General features: G+C 34.4%; 1 long non-coding RNA gene across 1 annotated transcript in view; it reads right to left on the bottom strand.

Moving 5' to 3' along the window:
• Positions 1-4,076: 4,076 nt before the first annotated feature.
• Positions 4,077-22,534, bottom strand: part of LOC112652302 (uncharacterized) — a 63,308-nt gene continuing 44,850 nt past the window's right edge. Inside the window, exon 3 of the long non-coding RNA XR_003131345.3 lies at positions 4,077-12,067. This is a non-coding gene — a long non-coding RNA (uncharacterized LOC112652302). The remainder of the gene's footprint in view (positions 12,068-22,534) is intronic.

Raw genomic sequence — 22,534 nt, 5'->3', positions numbered from 1 at the left:
TATAATATTAGTAATGGCCTGATATGAAAAAGCTAATGGCCCTGATTCTGTGAAATTCTACAGATTATTTCTATAAATGAGAGATTATCAGTAATGCCATGTAGGAATGAGTAGATATGTAGATCCTTGAAGAATGTGCCTTATCCATGCTTGTAGACATACAGTAGGCACTCAAACTTGTTTGTATCATAAACCCACACACTTCTGTATCAGACCTTTTCTACTGGAAGTCTATAACTTTAACATACACTCCTGCAGACAATATAAACTTGTCTTTATCCTTCCTAATGCACTTATTTTTTCTCCTACAAAATATATTTTTCTTATCTTAACTGGACAATGAATGGCAATTTTACCAATTCTGAATTCACAAACATGAAGTTTCAGTGATATTCACTCATTCATTCTCTCACTCTACTATACATTCAATAGATATTAAGGACCCTAGGTCGAGAAGAGTTCTAAGCCATCAGGGTCTAGACAGAAACAGAGAGACCTGGTTCTTGTTCTTCCCATTTCAGTGAGAGGAGGCAGGCAATATATGTAGGCTAGTAAATTTAAAAAAAATATGGAAAACACCATATAAATAAGATAGAAACTCTGATAGATTTCCTATAGAGACCAAATCACAAGTAACTCTGTAATACCATACACTCCACATGAGCAGAAATTTTGCTTCACTCTCCCCCCAGAGCCTAACTAAGAGGCTTAATTTTTGGAAGGTAGAGAATATATGAAGAGCAAAGAGATAATTGAAAAGTAATTGTGAATAGTTGATGGTGCATTTGAGTGATTGCATGGAAATGAATACTAAATTAAGGATTTACTATATTCTACATAAATTCTCAAAATAATTAAATCAGATGTCATATTTGGCTAGATTAAAAGATCCAGTAGGGCAACTTCCAGACAGAAATTTAAAATAAACGGACGAAATTTATTGTTCCTCTCCCTATTTGAGATTACCTAATCTCATCTTTTATCAAATGTGACTACACAATCTTTTGGTTTTAGAAAAGGTACAATATCCTCATGGATGTTTTCCCTAACCCCAGGTGAGATTAACCTTCCTAAAGTAGGTAAAGACCTATTTTTTTTTTAAACTTTTATTATTTTTTTTTAATTTTTTTTATTTATTTATGATAGTCACACAGAGAGAGAGAGAGAGGCAGAGACACAGGCAGAGGGAGAAGCAGGCTCCATGCACCGGGAGCCCGACGTGGGATTCGATCCCGGGTCTCCAGGATCCTGCCCTGGGCCAAAGGCAGGCGCCAAACCGCTGCGCCACCCAGGGATCCCTGGTAAAGACCTATTTTGCCAGGATCCCTATCATCATACTTTTAAGTTACCCCCTTATTATTTTTCTTCCCCACAGTTTACAAGCTGTGTAACACCAAAGGCTTTATTATTTTATACATAATAGTGTGCCCAGTGTCTGGAAGAATTACCGGCAGGTGATAGATATTTAATGCGTATTTCTTGGATAAATGACTGAATGATGGTTGCAAAATAGACAACACTGATTAAATCCAGTTCTTCAACTACTCCACATTGACTTCCATGCAACCTGAGTTCGCTAAAGAAAAATATAGAAAGCTGAAGATTTTTCTCAACTTAAATTAATTAATACTGACACGTGGCATTCTTTTAGTCCTTTCACTCTTCCACTGTTTTAGAACATTCTTTTTTGTCCTCCCTCTTCCAGTTCCCAACACTTTCTCCCCAGTCTCCACCGTTCACTATAAGCCTTGGTTCCTGCTTCAGAGAGAAAATTGACTATATTAGAGGCAAATTTCTAGAAACTGCTCTAGTCTGCATCTTTGGCCACACTTTCTGCCATTTTTTATTCATATTCTCTATGCTTTACTAAATTGACTTTTTATGTAAGCACCTAACTCCTCTTTTCTACTCAAGGATAAAGTTCCAATGGTTCTCCTCCTAAATCAGAGATTTTTGTTCTGAATTTGATATTTTTCTAAATTTTATCTTTCCCAAACACTGTTAATATTCCCTTCAAAAAGAAAAAAGAAAAAGAAGAAAAGGAAAACACATCTTCCCTAGAGTTTTCATCTTCCAGATACCACTTAATTTCCCTTTATAGCAAGATTCTCAATATAGAGCTGCTGCCAGAGGACTGTGGCTAGAGTTCAGGAGGTTAATCTACATGGATAAGAAAGAAAAGAAATTGATCTTTATTTTAACTGGCTAAAGCATAATGTCCTTCAATTTTTCATTTTTCATCCACCACATAGCATTTGCTCCAAAGAAATACTTTTTATCATGTTAGATTACTGTAATATCACGAGATATCTTTTATATTCATCATCACTTTGAAATTAGAACACTAGCCTCTTCCTATATATGAACTATTTAAAGAATAAGAACTTGTGCTTTAGAGTCGTACTCTGAATATTTTGTTCATGTTCACTTTTTTTAAATTGCTTTCTTTCTTACCCCTTCAAACCTTTTCCAACCAGGCTTTTGCCCATACTGCTCTATAAAAATAGCTTTGTCAGAATCACTGATAACATGACTTTGGTAAATCCAGTAATCAAATCTGAGTCATCTTGAAAAAGTATTTGTCACATTTTGCTGTCTTATCTTTGAAGCACTGCCTTCTGTTCCAAGGCTACATTCCCCTGTCTTCCTCTTACCTCACTGTTCATTTAATTTTGAGTTTCCTTTGCAGGCTCATCTTCTTACACAGGACCTGTTAATGTTGGAGTACTAGAGTTATCAGTCCTCAAACTTTTTTTCTTTTTCTTTAGTTGATCCTCTCCTGTGTGATACCAGCAGGTGCATGAAATGAGATAGACTATGAATGATTCCTGAATGTAGAACTTTCTTGGCCCTCTCACCTGAACAAAAGATTGCTATTTCCAACTACCCCTTCAACATCTATCTTAAATGTCTAATAGATATCTCAACATTGAATATTGAATCTAGATCTCTCTCCTACCCCAACTCCAACCTCTAGAACCTCCTCCCACAGCCTGATTCATCTCAGTTTCAGTGACTCTGTCTTTTTAGTTGCTTGGCCAAAAATCTCACTCATTCTTCATTCTTTATCATATTTCACAACTGATGGATTAGCAAATCCTGGCAGTTCTACATTGAAAGTATATTCCGTATCTAACCACTTCTGATTTTTTCAACACCTTTCATGCTGGTCCAAGTACACTTCTGTAGCCTAAATTATTGTAAGAGCTCCTAATAATCTCTCTATTTTCACCCATGCTTCCCTTCAATATGTTCTAAAGGCAGAAGTCTAAGTAACTTTGTAAAGTAGAAAGTCAATTCATTTTAAAAAATATTTTATTTATTTATTCATGAGAGACACAGGGAGAGAGAGAGGCAGAGACATAAGCAGAGGGAGAAGGCTTCCTGTGGGGAGCCTGATGTGGGACTCGATTCTAGGACCCCAGTCACAACCTGAGCCAAAAGCAAATGCTCAACCACTGAGACACCCAAGTGTCCCAAAAGTCAATTCATTTCACTGCTCTCCTCTGAACTCTCCAATATTTTATCATGTCACTTGGGATCAAAGCACAAGACCAGTACATATGTTGGTTATCTGTTTGCATCTTTGACATCTATTAGCTTCCCCCTGCCTTACTCTACACAAGCCACCTTAAACTTCTCTCCTGAACATGAAGCTATATTCTCCTTCTCAAGGTGTTCGTACTTTCTGTCTCTTCTCCCTGGAATGCCATAATTCTATATCTAAGTGACTTGCATACTCACCTTCAATATGTAGTAAATGTCATTTCTCAGTAAGGTCTTCCTTTCTCCATTTTTTATGTTTTGACAACTGCCACCATCCCCATTTCTATTTTTATCTATTTATTTGTCTCTGTGAAAATCATTGCCATATAACATATATTTTACTGATTGTGCTTATTGTCTGCCCCTTCCCTTGCCTCCAGAATTTAAGTTCAGTGACTGAAATGACTCTCTATATCCACCCTCCCAGGGCCTAGAATGTTGTTTGGAAAGTAATAGTCATGCAACTGTTTTTTGTTGTTGTTAATGAATGAAATAATAAGTGAATGAATGAAATGAAATTTTACCAAATATCTCTTCATTTCTCTGTTTTATTTATCTACTTTCAGAGGATATAATGGCAAATTACAATAGCCCAATAAACACATGATGAGTGAATGAAGTAATGCTACATACTGTTTACCTCACAAATTATAGTTTTACTTTTTAAAAGATTACCATATACATTTGGACTTAGTCTCTATTCAGTGCGGGCATGGACATGTCATATCTCCCTTTATCTATAGTTTTAAAACCAATTAAGAGTGTAACTTGTAATCAGAGTGCAGAAATGAAACAAAATATTTTCTACGTATTAATCAAAACACATTTTCACATATTAAATCTTATTTCAAAACCATCCTCTCATAGCTTTTGTGAGTTGTACCTCATTAATATTGTTTGATTACCTGAAGGTACAATTAAAATTATTCATTCAAGAAAGTAAACTACAAGCCAATATCTCTGATGAACACAGATGCAAAAATCCTCAACAAAATATTAGCAAACCTAATTCATCAATACATTTTAAAAATCATTTAAAAATAAACAAATTATTCATTCCTCATTGATTTTTATTTTATTAAAGATATTATTTAATCCTACTTTGACAAATTTATTAGAATTTATAGAAACTATGTAAATAAAAATATCTTAACAACTAATCAATAAAAAAAAGTTCTTTTTTTTTAAAGATCTTATTTATTTATTCATAGAGATACACAGAGAGAGAGGGGCAGAGACACAGGCAGAGGGAGAAGCAGGCTCCATGCAGGGAGCCCAATGTGGGACTCAATTCTGGGTCTCCAGAATCACGCCCTGGGCTGAAGGTGGCGCTAAACCGCTGAGCAACCAGGGTTGCCTGAATAAAAAAGTTCTTAAAATCCAGATGACAATGATTGATTAGTCTAGGAAACATTATACTCTATCAGTCTATTGATAAATACTATTTATTATTTTATATTATTATCATTTATAAATTAATAACTCTCCAATCTAGCATTTACCTGAGCAGGCTTTAAAACTATAATTTCAGTTTAGATGATTTTAAACTACTTTCAAGGACTATGCAAATATTTTTCTTTATCATTTATTGAGTAATTGTTTTTCCTCCTAAAATAACCTCTTTTTGAAAGCAGATAATGTTCTGTTTCTCATTACAACACTGATGAAATGAACATATTAACCACAGACTGATTTTGACCTTTTATATCATTTTATAGTATAATTCTTTAGAAAAATATTAAACAACATCTAGCTAATTTTCTTTCTATTTAATTGGACAGATAGAAAATGTCACCATCTGTTTCCAGTAGTCAACATGAAATTATAATAATTCTATTTGGGATTTTTCTTATTATCAAGTTTGAGCTGAATCAGATAAACTTTTAAATATTTAAAATATCTTAAAATCTTTACTTTTAATAATAAGTAACACATTTTTGAAGTTTATTATATGACATTGCCCTATCCAATTGTATGGATTTGGAAACATCTCAAGGGATATACATCACATATAAACCAAAACCAGCTTCACACATAGATTAGATTTGTACAGGGAGATATGGATTGTGGCATAAAACCTAAATATTAAAATGTCCCAATTCCATTAAACCAGATTTTTAGTGATTTCCCTTCTCACCTTAAACTTTCTTTTAAATACAGATGTTCCCAAAATACTAATACGATAGGTCATGGATACTTTATTGTAAATCATATGTTAATTATCGTTTTCTATCGTTAAGAATCTGTTTTGTGGTTGGTATCTCTTATTTTGTTCATTTGTTTCTTAAATCCACAGGTGAATGAAGTCATATGGTGTTTTGTTTTTCTCTGACTTATTTTGCTTCATGTTGTACTCTCTAGATCTATGTTGTTGCAAATAGCAAATTTCATTCTTTGTGATGACTGAGTAATATTCCATTGTATATATATGCCATATCTTTATCCATTCACCTATCAATGGACATTTAGGTTACTTCCATAACTGGCTATTGTAAATAATATTGCAATAAACACTGGATGTGGGGATCCTGGGTGGCTCAGTGGTTTAGCGCCTGCCTTTGGCCCAGGGCATGACTCTTGAGTCCCAGAATCAAGTCCCACATCAGGCTCCCTGCATGGAGTCTGCTTCTCCCTCTGCCTGTGTCTCTGCCTCTCTCTTACTCTGTGTCTCTCATGAATAAATAATAAAATCTTAAAAGAAAACATGGGGTGTGTATGTCTTTTTCATTAGTGTTTGTATATTCTTTGTGTAAGTACCCAGTAGTGGAATTACTGGATCATATTTATTACTGGATAATACTATATTAGTAAGGTCCATTTTCACTTATTCTGTGCAAGAAACATAAACTAGATATAATGAACACCATCATTCCTCTGGAGATCAGAGATTTGTATCACTAAATAACTAAATATTTTTAAAACCATACAGCTGGAATGGCTAAGTACTAAACTCAGAATTTTATTTCTCCAGAATTCATGCTTTCTTCATGTTATGCAATTCTAAGATTTACTTTATAAAATTAAGCATGTAGGAAAATAACAGCCACCACATTCTAACAGGAATCATGGAATGCTATTAGCATTATTATCCCATGTTGTACATACATATACCTAAACTATTTTAGGAACTGTCGACATGCCAGGAACTGTTCTCATCTCTTTATGGATGCTATTATTATCTTCATTATAAAGATCATATGCAAATAAATTAAGAAACATTAAATGGAAGCAGTTTCATCAGGGAAGCATCATTTATAGAATTCAAACACATGCAACTGAAGCCCAACCAAAAACTTCTGTCCTAAAAGAAGGGTGAGAAAATCTATCTTTTGGAGCTTCTTATTTTTAGTTCCTACAAATTTGAGATTAGAAAAAAGATATCTGAGTCTATTTTTTTAATAAAAAGGAGGTATTAGTTATTATTCAACATTTTTTTAATAATAAATTTATTTTTTAATGGTGTTCAATTTGCCAACGTACAGAATAACACCCAGTGCTCATCCCGTCAAGTGCCCCCCTCAGTGCCCGTCACCCATTCACCCCCACTCCCCCGCCCTCTTTTCCTCCCATCACCCCTAGTTCGTTTCCCAGAGTTAGGAGTCTTTATGTTCTGTCTCCCTTTCTGATATTTCCTACCCATTTCCTCTCCCTTCCCTTCAATTCCCTTTCACTATTATCTATATTCCCCAAATGAATGAGAACATATAATGTTTGTCCTTCTCTGATTGACTTATTTCACTCAGTGTAATACCCTCCAGTTCCATCCACGTTGAACCAAATGGCGGGTATTAGTCGTTTCTAATGGCTGAGGAATATTCCATTGTATACATAAACCACATCTTCTTTATCCAATGATCTTTCGATGGACACCGAGGCTCCTTCCACAGTTTGGCTATTGTGGTGATTGCTGCTAGAAACATCGGGGTGCAGGTGTCCTGCCGTTTCACTTCATCTGTATCTTTGGGGTAAATCCCCAACAGTGCAATTGCTGGGTCCTAGGGCAGGTCTATTTTCAACTCGTTGAGGAAACTCCACACAGTTTTTCAGAGTGGCTGCACCAGTTCGCATTCCCACCAACAGTGCAAGAGGGTTCCCCTTTCTCCGCATCCTCCCCAACATTGGTGGTTTCCTGCCTTGTTAATTTTCACCATTCTCACTGGTGTGAGGTGGGATCTCATTGTGGTTTTGATTTGTATTTCCCTGATGGCAAGTGATGCAGAGCATTTTCTCATGTGCGTGTTGGCCATGTCCATGTCTTCCTCTGTGAGATTTCTGTTCATGTCTTTTGCCCATTTCATGATTGGATTGTTTGTTTCTTTGGTGTTGAGTTTAATAAGTTCTTTATAGATCTTGGAAACTAGCCCTTTATCTGATGTGTCATTTGCAAATATCTTCTCCCATTCTGTAGGTTGTCTTTGAGTTTTGTTGACTGTATCCTTTGCTGTGCAAAAGCTTCTTATCTTGATGAAGTCCCAATAGTTCATTTTTGCTTTTGTTTCTTTTGCCTTCGTGGATGTATCTTGCAAGAAGTTACTGTGGCCGAGTTCAAAAAGGGTGTTGCCTGTGTTCTTCTCTAGGATTTTGATGGAATCTTGTCTCACATTTAGATCTTTCATCCATTTTGAGTTTATCTTTGTGTGTGGTGCAAGAGAGTGGTCTAGTTTCATTCTTCTGCATGTGGATGTCCAATTTTCCCAGCACCATTTATTGAAGAGACTGTCTTTCTTCCAATGGATAGTCTTTCCTCCTTTATCGAATATTAGGTGACCATAAAGTTCAGGGTCCACTTCTGGATTCTCTATTCTGTTCCATTGATCTATGTGTCTGTTTTTGTGCCAGTACCACATACAAAACAATTTAGAGGACTTATTGAGGTAGTACAGTGTACTTAAATGCATATATTTAAGTATGAGAAAATCCAACTAAAAACAGTCGTCATGACTCATATTAGGAGCAATACATGTTTACTATATGCAATGCATTGTGGTAGCTACTTATATACATTTACTTACACATTTTTTAAAGAAAATCCCTTGAAACTTTTTTTTTTTTCATATTCCCTATGAGAAAATTTTGTCTCAGGGAAGTTCACTACTTTGCTCAAGATGGCAGAGCTAGAAATTGGCAGATTGTGGATTTGAACACAGGAGTTTTGGGTTGTAAATTCAAAATCAATATTTTTGGAAGTCAGTGATATAAAAATAGTGCTTATGTCACATTGAAATAAAATTATATTTTAATTTTGTACTTACACTTTCATATGTAATTGCTACCATTGTATATATAGTGAAAGACACTAAAGTGTAAAGCCATGTTTAGCATGTTTATATCAGTGTCTGTTTATGGGCATTTCCATAAACATAAATTTTATGAATTATTAGTAACATCTTAGTTAAAAATGAACAAAAATATTCTTCATGATCAGAAAATAGGACATAATAATGGCATATAGAGTAAACTTTCTCTCTTTTTAGATGAAGATCCTTCATTTAAATTTTGGAGTGGAAAATTAATTCTGAACAAAAGATTTAAAACTTTTGTACGCATTTTCATTGCAACTGTGTGTCACTGCTTCCTCTAGTTTCCAGTTCCTGCAACAGCCTGAATTCTACTCTATCTTACAGCTTCAGGGTCTGTAAACCAAGTGCTACCACTGCGGTATTGACACATACATTTGTTGCAGTTGTTTAATGTTGGTCTGATTTACAAGTCCGCTCTAGTAGTTGTAGTTTTATAAAGAGTTCATTTAAAGTTTACTTTTGTATAAATACCTTTAATGCACTTTTTATGTGCCTAACATTTTTCTTCCAAGACCGTTTTTCTTAGAAACAGGTTGTACTTTGTGGGTGAAATCAATTTCAGGACATTCATACATTTTCCAAGTGCAAATTGTCTTTCATATATTACTGAAACTTTATTTCTCTTAATGACATAGATTTATCCCAACCACAGCACAGAACTTTTTACATTTGATTCAGATTTCTGTAAAGCATCTCAAATATAGGCTTTTAAAAATAAATTCAGAAGGTAATTGTTCTTAGACCCCATTCTGATTCCAGGTAATTAAATAGCAAGAAACAGAGGACATGAATCACTAGCTTTTCTATTTAAGGAGTAGCAGTTAGCTGGGTGGTTAAAGAAACAGGCTGAGTGTCCATCCTTAGCGTCAATGCTTGCTTCTACACATGAATGATGCTATATGTTTTTTTACAAAGTCACTTAAGCTCTCTGCCTCTGGGTCACCCATCTGTAAAAGAAAATACAGTTATCTTCCACTTTTCAAAAAAGCTGTAGAGTGCAGTTAATTAGTATAGTCCACCAGATTTAGAAACTTCAAATGAAGTGTAGGTCTGAAAAATATTGTTGCCTTTGCCTAATTTCTTTAGGTATCTTGAACACTACAGAAGCAAAATAGTTTTTTCTAAGTGAATTAAATCACCTCACACTTTAAGAGATACATGAAATTTAACAATATTTACTATCTAATAATAAAAATGACTAATACTTGCAAGGAAGGGTTCTAAGTTGGTCCATTTTTCCTTCCTTCCTTCCTTCCTTCCTTCCTTCCTTCCTTCCTTCCTTCCCTTTCTCTTTCTTTCTTTCTTTCTTTCTTTCTTTCTTTCTTTCTTTCTTTCTTTCTTTCTTTCTTTTTTTTCTTTCTTCTTTCTTTCTTCTTTCTTTCTTTCTTTCTTTCTTTCTTTCTTTCTTTCTTCTTCTTTCTTTTTCTTCTCTCTCTTCCTTCCTTCCCTCCTTCCTTCTCTCCTTCCTTCCTTCCTTCCTTCCTTCCTTCCTTCCTTTCTCCCTTCTTTCTCTTGTTTCGCAATCCATGCTCCTGAAGCACTCAACTTCTATGAGTTTTCTTCACTATTGCCAGTAGCCAGCACTTTGGGTACTGCATATTTGTTACTCTAATTGCTCTAGTAACAGTATAGCAGCTCTAGTAATGACCTATGTATCAGAAACTCCAGTTTCTCTTTTTTTGCAGAAACTATCTTTACCCTATTTTATTACTTTTGTCAAGTGGGAGCTGAGATCTTCCTATATGATTCATTTTCTCCACATCCTATAATGTGGTATAATTTGTAGGAACATGATCCAAGGAAATCCAATCTTGATATTGCAATCATTTGCCATCCAGATTGGTCTAAGGGCTGCAAACAAGCTGGGTGAATTAAAATCCTATTTCAGGATTGTTTTGAAGTAGAGCTGAGAGAAATAACTTCTTCAGTTTTAATAATTAAATAGTGGGATTGTAGTAGTTAAATTTCCCATAGCCATATGTGCTCCTCTCACCCTTGTTACATTTTCATCTCATTTTTCCTTATGATCATAGATCAAACTATAATAGAAGTGAATAGAACCAATGTATAGAAAGAAACAAGGTCAGAAGATAGAATCCTGATGGTATTCAAGTTTTTGAATATCAGGCAACTGCCTTTCCTGCAATTTATTTAGGTGAACCACTAAGCCCCAGTCACACAGTCTAGCCTCAAACACACAGATTATATATATTTTTTTGGCTTAAGGTATTTACTGCCTAGCTTCCATGGCTTAGGATAAAAAAGTACTGGCCAATAAACTATACTTCTGGGGATCAAACTTGTAAAATAAACTGGACATAAAAACATGTATGAAGGAAAACAGAACTAACTTTCTATTTTCCTATTTTTTCATCTTTTTTTTTTAAATACTTGAATAACTGTTTTTGAACAAGTGGCCTGATAACAATTCAGTTCAACTCCGGTCAACCCAGAAATAAGACCTGGGATGTCTATAGTATTCATAATGGGTAAAAGTATCTGAGGAAGAATAAAGAACTATCATGATATATCAAGCAGATTGCTTAATGGCAATTTAGGTAAATTCAGTCATTTAATCAAACCACATGGGTAGGGTAAGATTAGAATATGATGCCAGAATACTTGAACCAAATCTCATGTATAATTCCCCTCTTTTATTCTGAATATTCCATACTCTATTTATGATCCACCTGTTTCAGGATTAGATCTAAATATTATATTTAATCAACTCCCCCCCCCCATTCAGACTATGGGGATTTGCTCTACTTCTCACAGATTTGATAGGAAAATAATAAACAATCTTGAGGAACCTAACTAATTTTAATAAAAGGATACTTGTTAAAATGGTCACACTTTCTACACATCAGCAAACGCATGCTCCAGTTTAGGGCAGATTTAGCAGATGCAGTACAAATGTTGCACAACCTGCTTCCTATCATTAAATGACGTTTTAAGTATTTGTCACCAGGAATATATCCAAGAAAAAGAGTTCAGTGGCTGGTGTGATGATAAAGTAGTCAAGGTTCCAGAGTTCTTTTTTCCAGTGATTGCAGCAATCATTGTAGAATATTTCTGACACTTTGACATGATAAAATTTCTCTTCTAGTCACGAGCAAGCAAGGAGAATGATGAAAATCAAGTAAACGTAGGTTCTCCTGAGGTTAGCTACTTCAGGACATCTGGGACAATCTGAACTTGGTTGTTGATATTTGTTAGATTAGCTGTTGTCAAAGAAAAGAAGGGTTAAGGGACATCAGTACATCCTTGTCCTTAGTCTTTCATTGTGCTATTTCTCCAGTAGTAGTCTTGATAGAAAACCAGTCAAGGTACCTTAACATCTAGTGATTACAGAAATAGAATCTACACATCAACCTGGCTGCTGACTAATTCTTAATTATTATTTATGCAAGCATTTACACAGTCTTGCTGAATATCTCATGTTCTAAGGTAAAATCATCTTTACTTTCTTGGGTAAACTATAGTTGGTTGGAGGCATAAAAGAACAGCAAAGTCAAAATTTCTCCAAGATTCCAGACTAGAATCTGTGTTTTTGAGATTTTATATATTTATTTGACAGAGAGAGAGGGAAAGAAAGCGGTGAGCAAGGGGAGGGGCAGAGACAGAGGAAGAAACAAACGCCCCTCTGAGCAGGGTGCCTGATGTGGGGCTGGATCCCAGAACCCTGGGATCATGACCTGAGCTGAAGGCAGACCTGTAACTGACTGAGCCACCCAGTGCCCAGCCTAGAATATTTTTACCTAGACTGTATATCCCTAGGCTTCCAATTGGAATTCCTGTTGGGCTTTTTATTGAAAGATTGTGTCAAAAAAATGTTTCATAGAAGAAAATCACTTTCCTTACTATTTATCAACAATAATGATCTTTCTTTTCCTGATTAAGTAAATAGCACGAGTAGGGATTCACCCAGATTAAAAAATATATTTTTTATAAAGATAGAAGTTTTATAAGCCATAAAAATTGAAATCAACTAGAAAGAATTCTGCCATTTTCTTCACTATTCTCATAATCTCCTCATCAGCCAGTCCAACAATGCCATTAGCTCTATTTCCAAAATAGCTTCCAAATCTGTCCACACTGTTACATCACAGTGATCACCACCAGAGTTCAAGGCAACATCTTCTCTCCTGACTGCTATATAATCTCCTACACAACCTCTATGCTTCTACTTTTGTCTTCCCATTACCATTTACCACATACATGATCTTATTACAAAGAAAATTAAATCTTTTGCTCTCCTGTTTAAAATCTTTTAATAGTTTCTCATGACATTTAGAAGAAAATCTAAATTTCTAACCATAGCACACAAGGTGCTATGTGGTCTTCTACCACCATTTTTTAAAACTTCTTTTTAAAAGATTTTATTTATCTATTCATGAGAGACACAGAAAGATAGGTAGAGACACAGGTAGAGGGAGAAGCGGACTCCGTGAGGGAACCTGAAGAATGATTCAATACCAGGACCCCGGGATCATGTCCTGAGCCAAAGACACATGCCCAGACACTGAGCCACCCAGACATCCCTAACTTCTTTACTTCCCGCTAAACTCCAGCTACATTGGCCTTCTTATTTTTCTTCCCAAACTCGCAACCATTTTGTTGTCCTGATGTCTTTTCTTACTGTTGCCATTGCCTACAATCATCTCTGTTGGCTCCTTTGAAGGCTGCTATTTTAAGGTCCTAGGCCTGTGCCATTTCATCAGAAAAAGTTTCCCTGCTCACTCAGATATTCCTTTTCATGACAACTTTTTTGTTTGTTTATTTCTAGGTGCTTATCAGTAACAGATGAGATACCAATAATTGATTTCCTTATTTGTCTACAGTATAAGATCTGCAAGGCAAATTACAACTGTCAGCTGAGTGCCTATATCAATATCTCGGAACTAGAAGGTAGTCCATAAATGTTGAAAAAATTAATTCCTATCCACATTTATTTGTCAAATATGTAGTAGTTACTTTACTTTTTCTTCACAGATGATTTCTTACTTCACTTCCATTATTAGTACCAAACTTGTTCCTCCCAACACCAATTAAAATTGTTAGTGAGGAGGATACTACAAATCAACAATTAAAACACAGATAACCCAATTTAAAAATGAGCAAATGTTTTCAATAGACATTTTCTCCAAAGGAGATATATGAAAGATCAATAAGCACATGAAAAGATGTTCAGCTTCATTACTTATTAGATGAATGCAAATGAAAACCACAATGAGATACCATTTTATATACACTTGGAAAGCTGTAACCAAAAAGACATATAGTAATAAATGTTGGCAAGAATGTTGAGAAATTGGAATCCTTGTAAACTGCTGCTGGTAAAGTAAGCTGTAGCCACAGTGGAAAACTATCCTTCCTCACAATGTTAAACATAGTTAACATGAGACTCAGCAATTCCACTCTTAGGTATAGATCAAAGAGAAGTGAAAACATAGGTCAACACTTGTACATGAATATTCAGAGCAGCACTAGTCATAGTGTCCAAAAATAAGACAAAACAAATGACTATGGAATGATGAATGGGTAAACAATAAATAAACAAAGAAAAGTCATGCAAAAGAATATTATTGAGCAATAAAAAAGAATGAGGTACTGATGCATGTTATAATATTGGATGAGCTTTTAAGCCATTGTGCTAAGTGAAAGAAGCTAGTCATGAAAGACCACATTTTATGATTCCACTTATGTGACAAGTCCAGAATATGCAAAACCATAAAAACAGAAAGTAGACTAGTGGTTTCCAGGGGTGAAGGGAGAGTAAAATGGGCAGTGACTACTAACTGGTATGAAGTTTCTTTTTGTGATGATAATAATCTTTAAAAATTAGATATTAGTGATATTTACACAACTGTGAATATACTAAAATCTGAGTTGTACTTTAAAAGAGTAGATTATATGTCAATAATGCCATAAATAATAAAGTATTTTTTAAAAGTAAAAGGGTGTAAAATCTATTTTGTTGTTTCGTTTTAAGCATAGCTAAAGCAATTTCATAATTCAAACAAAACTAAAAATTAACTTGTAAGACAAAATAAGCTAAGATTTTGACTTAATTATATAGTGATAGAAAAGTTAAAATAAGGAAAATGTGAAAATTTTGCAAACATTCCATTTATAAAGATTTTGATACTATCGTAACTAACCTGATTTTAAGGTCTATGGCATTCCCTTTTTAATCTCATGAATTAACCTTATGGTAGATCCAAAAGTCTGCTACAACTTCATTTGGATCCCTTAGGTCATTGGATCTAGATAAATTTTTCTTCACTCCCCAGAAACACTTATCTTCTGAACACTTTGGCTCTTCTAGGACAATCAAAAACAAAGCAAAACAAGACAATTCTAATTCTTCCAAGGATCCTCCTACAAATTTCTCTTTCTTATCTAAGAGAATAAAGGCAAATTTGTGATTTATAAACAGTACTGTGTAGGCAAATGAAGATCTCACCATAAAGACAAATTCTAGGGCAACCCCGGTGGCCCAGCAGTTTGGTGCCGCCTTCAGCCCAGAGTGTGATCCTGGAGACCAGGGATCGAGTCCCACGTCGGGCTCCCTGCATGGAGCCTGCTTCTCTCTCTCTGCCTATCTCTCTGCCTGTGTCTCTGCCTCTCTCTCTCTCTCTCTCTCTCTCTCTATCTCTCCCTGTGTGTGTGTGTCTGTCATAAATAAATCAATCAATAAATAAAATCTTAAAAAAAAGACAAATTTTACTCTGTAATTATGATAAATAGTTAACATTATACCACAGTATCTGCTGCATGCTTATTTTGAACTTTGGAATAGTTTTAAGAGTCTATTTATATTATTTCAGTTAATCTTCAAAAGAACTCATTGAATTAGGCATTGCTGTAATCTCTATCTTAGAAATTGAGTAGCAGGCATGAAAAAGATAAATTATCCATTTGGGGAATATAAAAAATAGTGAAAGGGAATAAAAGGGAAAGGAGAAAAAATAAGTGGGAAATATCAGAAAGGGAGACAGAACATAAAGACTCCTAACTCTGGGAAACGAACTAGGGGTTGTGGAAGGGGAGGAGGGCGGGGGGGGAGGGTGACTGGGTGGCTGGGTGGTGGGCACTGAAGTGGGCACTTGACGAGATGAGCACTGGGTGTTATTCTGTATTTTGACAAATTGAACACCAATAAAAAATAAATTTATTAAAAAAAAGAACTCAGTGAATTAGGCATTGCTGTAATCTCTATTTTAGAAATTGAGTAGCAGGCACGAAAAAGATAAATTATCCAAGACTACACAACTACTAATGGCGGAGCAAGAGCGTTAACTCAAGACATCTGACTGCCTTATGCTGTAATCCTTCCCTTGTACATACAAGCAATAATTTTCCATGGAATAAATGTTAACAGTCATTCAGTGAGAATTATACACAAATACACATTGATTAGATGTGGGATATGGTCTTCAGTGGTCTGATAGGCCTGGATGTTTCACTTTTGTTGACCAAAATGTGTTTTTTGTTTTACTGACTTCAATGTCTCTACAAGACTAGGAGAACTAAAAATGGGCATTAGGTTTAGAGTAATTATTTTTTAAATAGTATGCTTTTTTGTAAGTCATTCTTCACATAGAATGACCCAGACTCTTGCCAAAAGGTTACCAAAAGTAGATCAGCATGAATGACCAAAAAACACAGAAAGGTGTTTCCATGGACATAACCTTTGTATAACTACTATAAATGATATTGGTGATAAATGAAAAACCTGAGTACAACACTTATGAATTTTTGAGGGAGGGTTTGCAATTGGGGAAAAAAAGGCCATCATGCTTGATTAATTTTTTAAATGTTTTTTTCAATTTCCATTTCTTGAAGGACACTATTTTTTACACTAATTGAGAGTCCAACTTGCTTGCTTAAAGTATTGCTTTACTTTAGTACTAGTACAAAAAAGTTGTACTTTACTGTTTTACCAGCTCCAATAACTGTAGCTTTTCCATTCTGACACCCCTCCCTTTCTGATATCTAGTAGAGGATAGAAATCTCTTTTGCTTTTTGTAGTGCCCAACATGGGACTTGAACTCATGACCCTGAGATCAAGACCTGAGCTGAGATCAAGATTTGCATGCTCAGTTGACTGAGACATCCAGGCAACCCTCCCCGCCCCCCAATCTATAAATTTTATATGGGAAATGCAATAGCCCTTGTAGAGATCAGAGGATTAAGTATTGTTTCTTGGTATTAAGGATGTATGTAAATTAACTCATAAATCATATTCTGGAACTGGGATGACTTTAAAAATCACACTATCAGGAGCACCTGGGTGGCTCAATAGTTGAGCTTCTGCCTTTGGTTCAAGTTGCAATCCTGGTGGTCCTGGGATCAAGTCCCACACGGGCTGCTTCTCCCTCTACCTATGTCTCTGCCGCTCTCTGTGTGTCTCTCATGAGTAAATAAACAAAATCTTTAAAAAAATAATCATTCTATCAATATAATCTGATAAGTTAGAGCACAAATTTAATTTCTAATAAACTACTTTTGAGTGTTTCATTAATGGTTGTATTTATCACATTACATCATAAAATATATAGTTCCTCTTTTATATCAGATAAAAAGCTCAATTTATGACTTATGATAAAACTAAAATGGGCTAAAATTGATGACATTTTATATAAACCTTAATTTGTTATTCAATGGATTAGAGAAAAAATTAACTTTATGGTTTTAATCAGTAAATTAGATATCCTTATAAAAATTCCTGAAAAATAAATATAATTTAGGGTGGTTTATGATAGGAATCAAAATTAAAACTAAAAAATAAAGTAGGCAACATATTATAGAGTTGATTGAGCCATTTAGTGAACTTCCATTTTGTATAATAAATTATTTAACAATAAATTTTTTGTTCTTTATATCAGAGAAATTTATTTCAAAGACAAATCCAGACTCACTAGAATTCACTTTCTTTTTTCTTTTTTTTTTAAAGTAATGTCTACACTCAATATGGGGCTTGAACTAATGACCCCAAGATCAAGTCACATGATCTGCCAACCAAGCCAGCCAGGCATCCCTACAATTTACTTTCTTACTATCTTTCTGACTGTTAAAGAAAGGCTCTTATAGTGTGTGCTCAGTTATTTTCAAGCATTTGACTCCTTCTCAATTATAAAGGGAAATACTTTTTATGGAATACTAGCACTATGATCTGAGAGTATTTTCTCCTCTTCAGAGTTTCTTGTGTACTGTTCTTTTACTAACACTTTGTGGCAGGTTTTTATCTGCTAAATAAACTCCTCGATGTGGAAAGAAAACATAAGGAATCTGTTGAGAGACACCTTGTCTCAATGTCAGTGTAGTGCACACCATTAATTTGATAGGGAAGGTGTTTTGCCCTATTTTACTCTGATAAGTTTCAGAGTGTCAGTGACATACATCATGGTTTTCCATTAGGGAGATCAAAAGAAGGAAAGGCTACAGATTAGAAGTTTAGAGTTTTATTCCATAGATTGTCAAAAGTGCTTGAAAGTCCTTAAAATGAATGTCTTCATTTAAGAGAAGCTGAATTAGAATTAACAAAGGAATTTATAACCTTCGTTTATAAGCTGAGAAAGTAGCAGCAAATCAATAATAACAACAATAAGAATGCAGGACAATTTTAATGAAAACATTAATTATTTTACAATGATTAACACTGTTTCACAAAAATATGTTATGTAATGTTTAATAACAGAATATTATATTACAAAAGTTATAAGTAAGCAAATGCATTACCTATACCATTACCTGTTTTAAGTATTCATTGCAATAAAAAAAACAGTTACATATGTATTTAATTTTTTCCACCAAATTGAGTAATCTTTATGAACTGCAACTCTTTCTCATTTTCAGCTTAGGCCTCAGCTGATTAGTCTATGTTTCACTAGAGTGCAGTTCTTTCAAAAGTCAATCAATGGACATATAATTGTTGATCACTTTTGTAGATTCCACCTTCTTTATCTCTTTTTCCTACTCATAAATCTTGGAGTTTCCTAGGGTCCTTGCTTTATATCTGGTAAGCTTTACTGCTTGAATTGTCTTTGAAAAAAAAAATCTCTTTACTCTTAGTTTCTATTGCATGAAAAATGTCAGAAAAAAAATTAAAGTTACCCCAAAGTACTCAGCAATCGAATAACTCCATTTGACTTTATCAGATGCCTTTATTTTGTTACATATTTCACTGTTGTTAATTTAGAAGACATAAACTGGGCAGCCCGGGTTGCTCAGTGGTTAAGCACCTGCCTTCAGTCCAGGGCGTGATCCTGGAGTCCCGGGATCAAGTCCCACATGGAGCTCCCTGCATGGAGCCTGCTTCTCCCTCTGCCTGTGTCTCTGCCTCTCTCTGTGTGTCTCTCATGAATAAATAAATAAAATCTTAAAAAAATAAGCTTTAAATAATAGAAGACATAAATTTAAAAAAATCAAACCCATGTATAATCATCTCATAGTGAAAACCAACGTTAAGAATAATCTGATGTATAATCATCCAGTGTTAATGCAATAATAATGCCTTTCTAGGTTTATTTATCATATTGGATTTTAATTTTTAAACAATTGTTATTGTAATAGTAGAGATGAGATTCTACATGTTGGGGATTCGGTTTCTTGTATTTTTTAATCTTTTGTATCATGTATCATACCTGGAACTCAACGCTAAGTATATATTTGATGAATAAATAAATGAAAAAAGAGTAAGTAGATTTCATCCATTTTTCAGGCTTTCACTAATATATAAATAAAAAATATTATATATATGGCCATGGCAAACTACTCACCTTGTCTTCAAAGTGAGAAATCTGAAAATGTATTTCTAATTCCATCATTTTTCATTCAGTCTTCTAAGATAATAATTATCCTTCGATGATATTTCTGATACCTGGTATTTACTCTCCATATTTCAACTTTATTTCTTTTTTTATCTAGATATGTATAATGGCACAAACAGATGTCATTTCTAGTTTCTTCCATCTTAAATCTCTCCTTTGCAATGCTCTCCTGTTTAAAATACTCAGATTTTAAAGTATATTTTCCCTTACTTTTATGTAACAGAAACCTATGATACCTATTCACCAAGCGGTTTTTCCTTTTCTCTTGGAAATACCTAAACACTATATTCCCCACACTCTTGCTAAATATTTTTATGTGAAGAATTCTATTCAATGAGATATTAAAGGAAATGGTGTACTCCAATCCTTAAGCTAGACTCTGAAAGACTCCATATAATCTATTTCTTCTCTCTCTATCTTATTCATAATTCTGGAAGAGAAGAAATGCAAGATCACAGAAAGACCATAATGAGGTACTCAGATCTGCTTGTCATCAATTTCAGAAGGGATGTTTGAAGTGGGAGTGGAGAGCAAATGACTGTTATTTGGACAGTGCCATGAGTGAGTAATAAACTTTAGTAGCCAGCACACAGTACTTAAAATTTCTATTTTCTAACTCTTCTCTTAGAGCTGTCAGGCAAGCAAGCACATTTTTCTGTCTCTGAAATTATTGTAGATGACAGTTTCAGCAAATGTTTTGCCATTGTATAACACGGATCATAAAGTTTCTAGCCTCTGGTATTTATTTCTTAGGCACCCACTGCCGAAATGCTAAACAATGCTAAGTGTTTTAGGCTTTAGTAAAAACAGCACCCTTAGCCTGATAGCTATTTCTGTATTAGCCAGGATACTCCTGGATATGTTGACATAATAGATAAACTCACAATTCTTAACGACTTAACTCAATAAAATTTATTATTCACTCATGACACTGCATGTCATTGCAAATGGCATGATTTCATTGATTTCATTCTCTGTTTCTTTCTCTGTCTCTCTGTCTCTCTCTCTGTCTCTATATGTAGAAAGAGACAGACAGAGAGAGAGAAACTCAGCCGTATATACATATATCTTCTTCATCCATTCATCAGTTAATGGATACTTAGGATCTTTCCATAATTTGGCTATCGTCGATAATGCTGCTATAAACATTCAGATGTATGTAACTCCTCAAATCAGGATTTATGTTTCCTTCGGGTAAACACCTATCAGTACAATTGTTGGATCATAAGATAGTTCTATTTTTAAGTTTTTGAGGAAACTCCATACTGCTTTCCAGAGTGGCTGCGCCAGTTTGCATTCCCACCAACAATGCAAGAGGGTTCCCTTTTCCCCCACATACTCATGAATATCTGTTATTTGCTGTGTTGTTAATTTCAGCCATTCTGATAGGTGTGAGGTGGTATCTCATTGTAGTTTTAAAATTAGATTAATTTGAAATAATTTTAATTTCTAAGTAGCATTCTCCAATAAATAGAATCATGATTCCTAGAGAAAGTGGTAATTCCAGGGCTATGGCAGAAAAAGTCCATACATACATTTAGATTTTCTTTTTATGGCCAAAAGTCAGGATGCACTAAAAAAAATATATAAGAATGTGTCAAAAATTCAAGGAAGCTAGCTTAAATGGGTTTACATCTACTAACAGAATAATTTGGGAATGAACCCAAATAATTTGGAAATCAACATTATTGTAATGGATTACGATCCATCAAATATTCCTTGAGTCCTCCATACCAAATTAAAAAAAAAAAAACATAGGAATGAAGGGAAATATCTTCCCTACAGTAAAATATTAACAAAGGTAAAGGGAATAATCATCACTATGCAACACCCAAAACAATGAATTATGGAAGAATGGATGTTAAAACTAAAGGATGAGATTTTGATGCTGAACAAGATATTCACTTTGTCTTAAAGTAGAACTTCATTCCTATTTCTTACTTGTTACACAATTAACAATAGAGTGATCTGAAGGTTACTACTTAAACAAATGATCAAATTTTACATCACTAATATGGGACAAACTGATATCTGCCTCTTGATATGTTGCACTAAAGAAGGAGAACTTAGATAATATCATTGTCCAAAATGCATTTTCTAAACTAAATGATAAAGACTAAAGGACATTAAGCAAATAAATGGCCTATGGTCTTCAAAATATCAAAGTTTTGAAAGACAAAAACTTATAGATGAATTAGCCCAGATTAAAGCAAACAAAAGAGACATGAAAAGAAAATGAGATGTGTGATCTTGGACCAGAAAAATTCTAAGAGGAAACTCTTGGGGAGATTTGGCAAAATATGAGTAAAGTTGTAGGTTGGATAATAGCATTGCAGCAATGTCAAATTTCCTGTTTTTATCATAGGATATATATTGACATATTTAAACAAAAAGTGTCCTGATGTTTGCAAGTTATTATCAAGTGGTTCTGAAAATAATGGTAAAATTTACATATGTATCTATACGTACACATATGTGCATGGGCACATAATATGGGAGAAGAGAAAGAGCGATAGATTGAGAATAATTCACAGCAAAGTATTTACAAGTAAATCTTGAAAAGTATTCAGGAATTCTTTGTCCTATGCTTGCTACTACTTTTCTCTAAGTTAAAACTAATTTAAAATTATTTTGAAAGTTAAAAACTTCAGGGCACCTGGATGGCTCAGTAGTTGAGCATCTGACTTTAGCACGGGTCCTGATCCCAGTGTCCTGGGTTTGAGTCCCACATCAGGTTCCCCACACGGAGCCTGCTTTTCCCTCTGCCTATGTCTCTGCCTCTGTCTGTGTCTCAAATAAATAAATAAATAAATAAATAAATAAATAAAATCTTTTAAAGAAGTTAAAAACCTC

The sequence above is a fragment of the Canis lupus genome, chromosome 13 (assembly GCF_003254725.2).
Source record: "Canis lupus dingo isolate Sandy chromosome 13, ASM325472v2, whole genome shotgun sequence".
Taxonomy (NCBI): domain Eukaryota; kingdom Metazoa; phylum Chordata; class Mammalia; order Carnivora; family Canidae; genus Canis; species Canis lupus.
The sequence above is the reverse complement of the archived record's forward strand: the minus strand, read 5'-3'. Positions and strand labels throughout refer to the sequence as shown.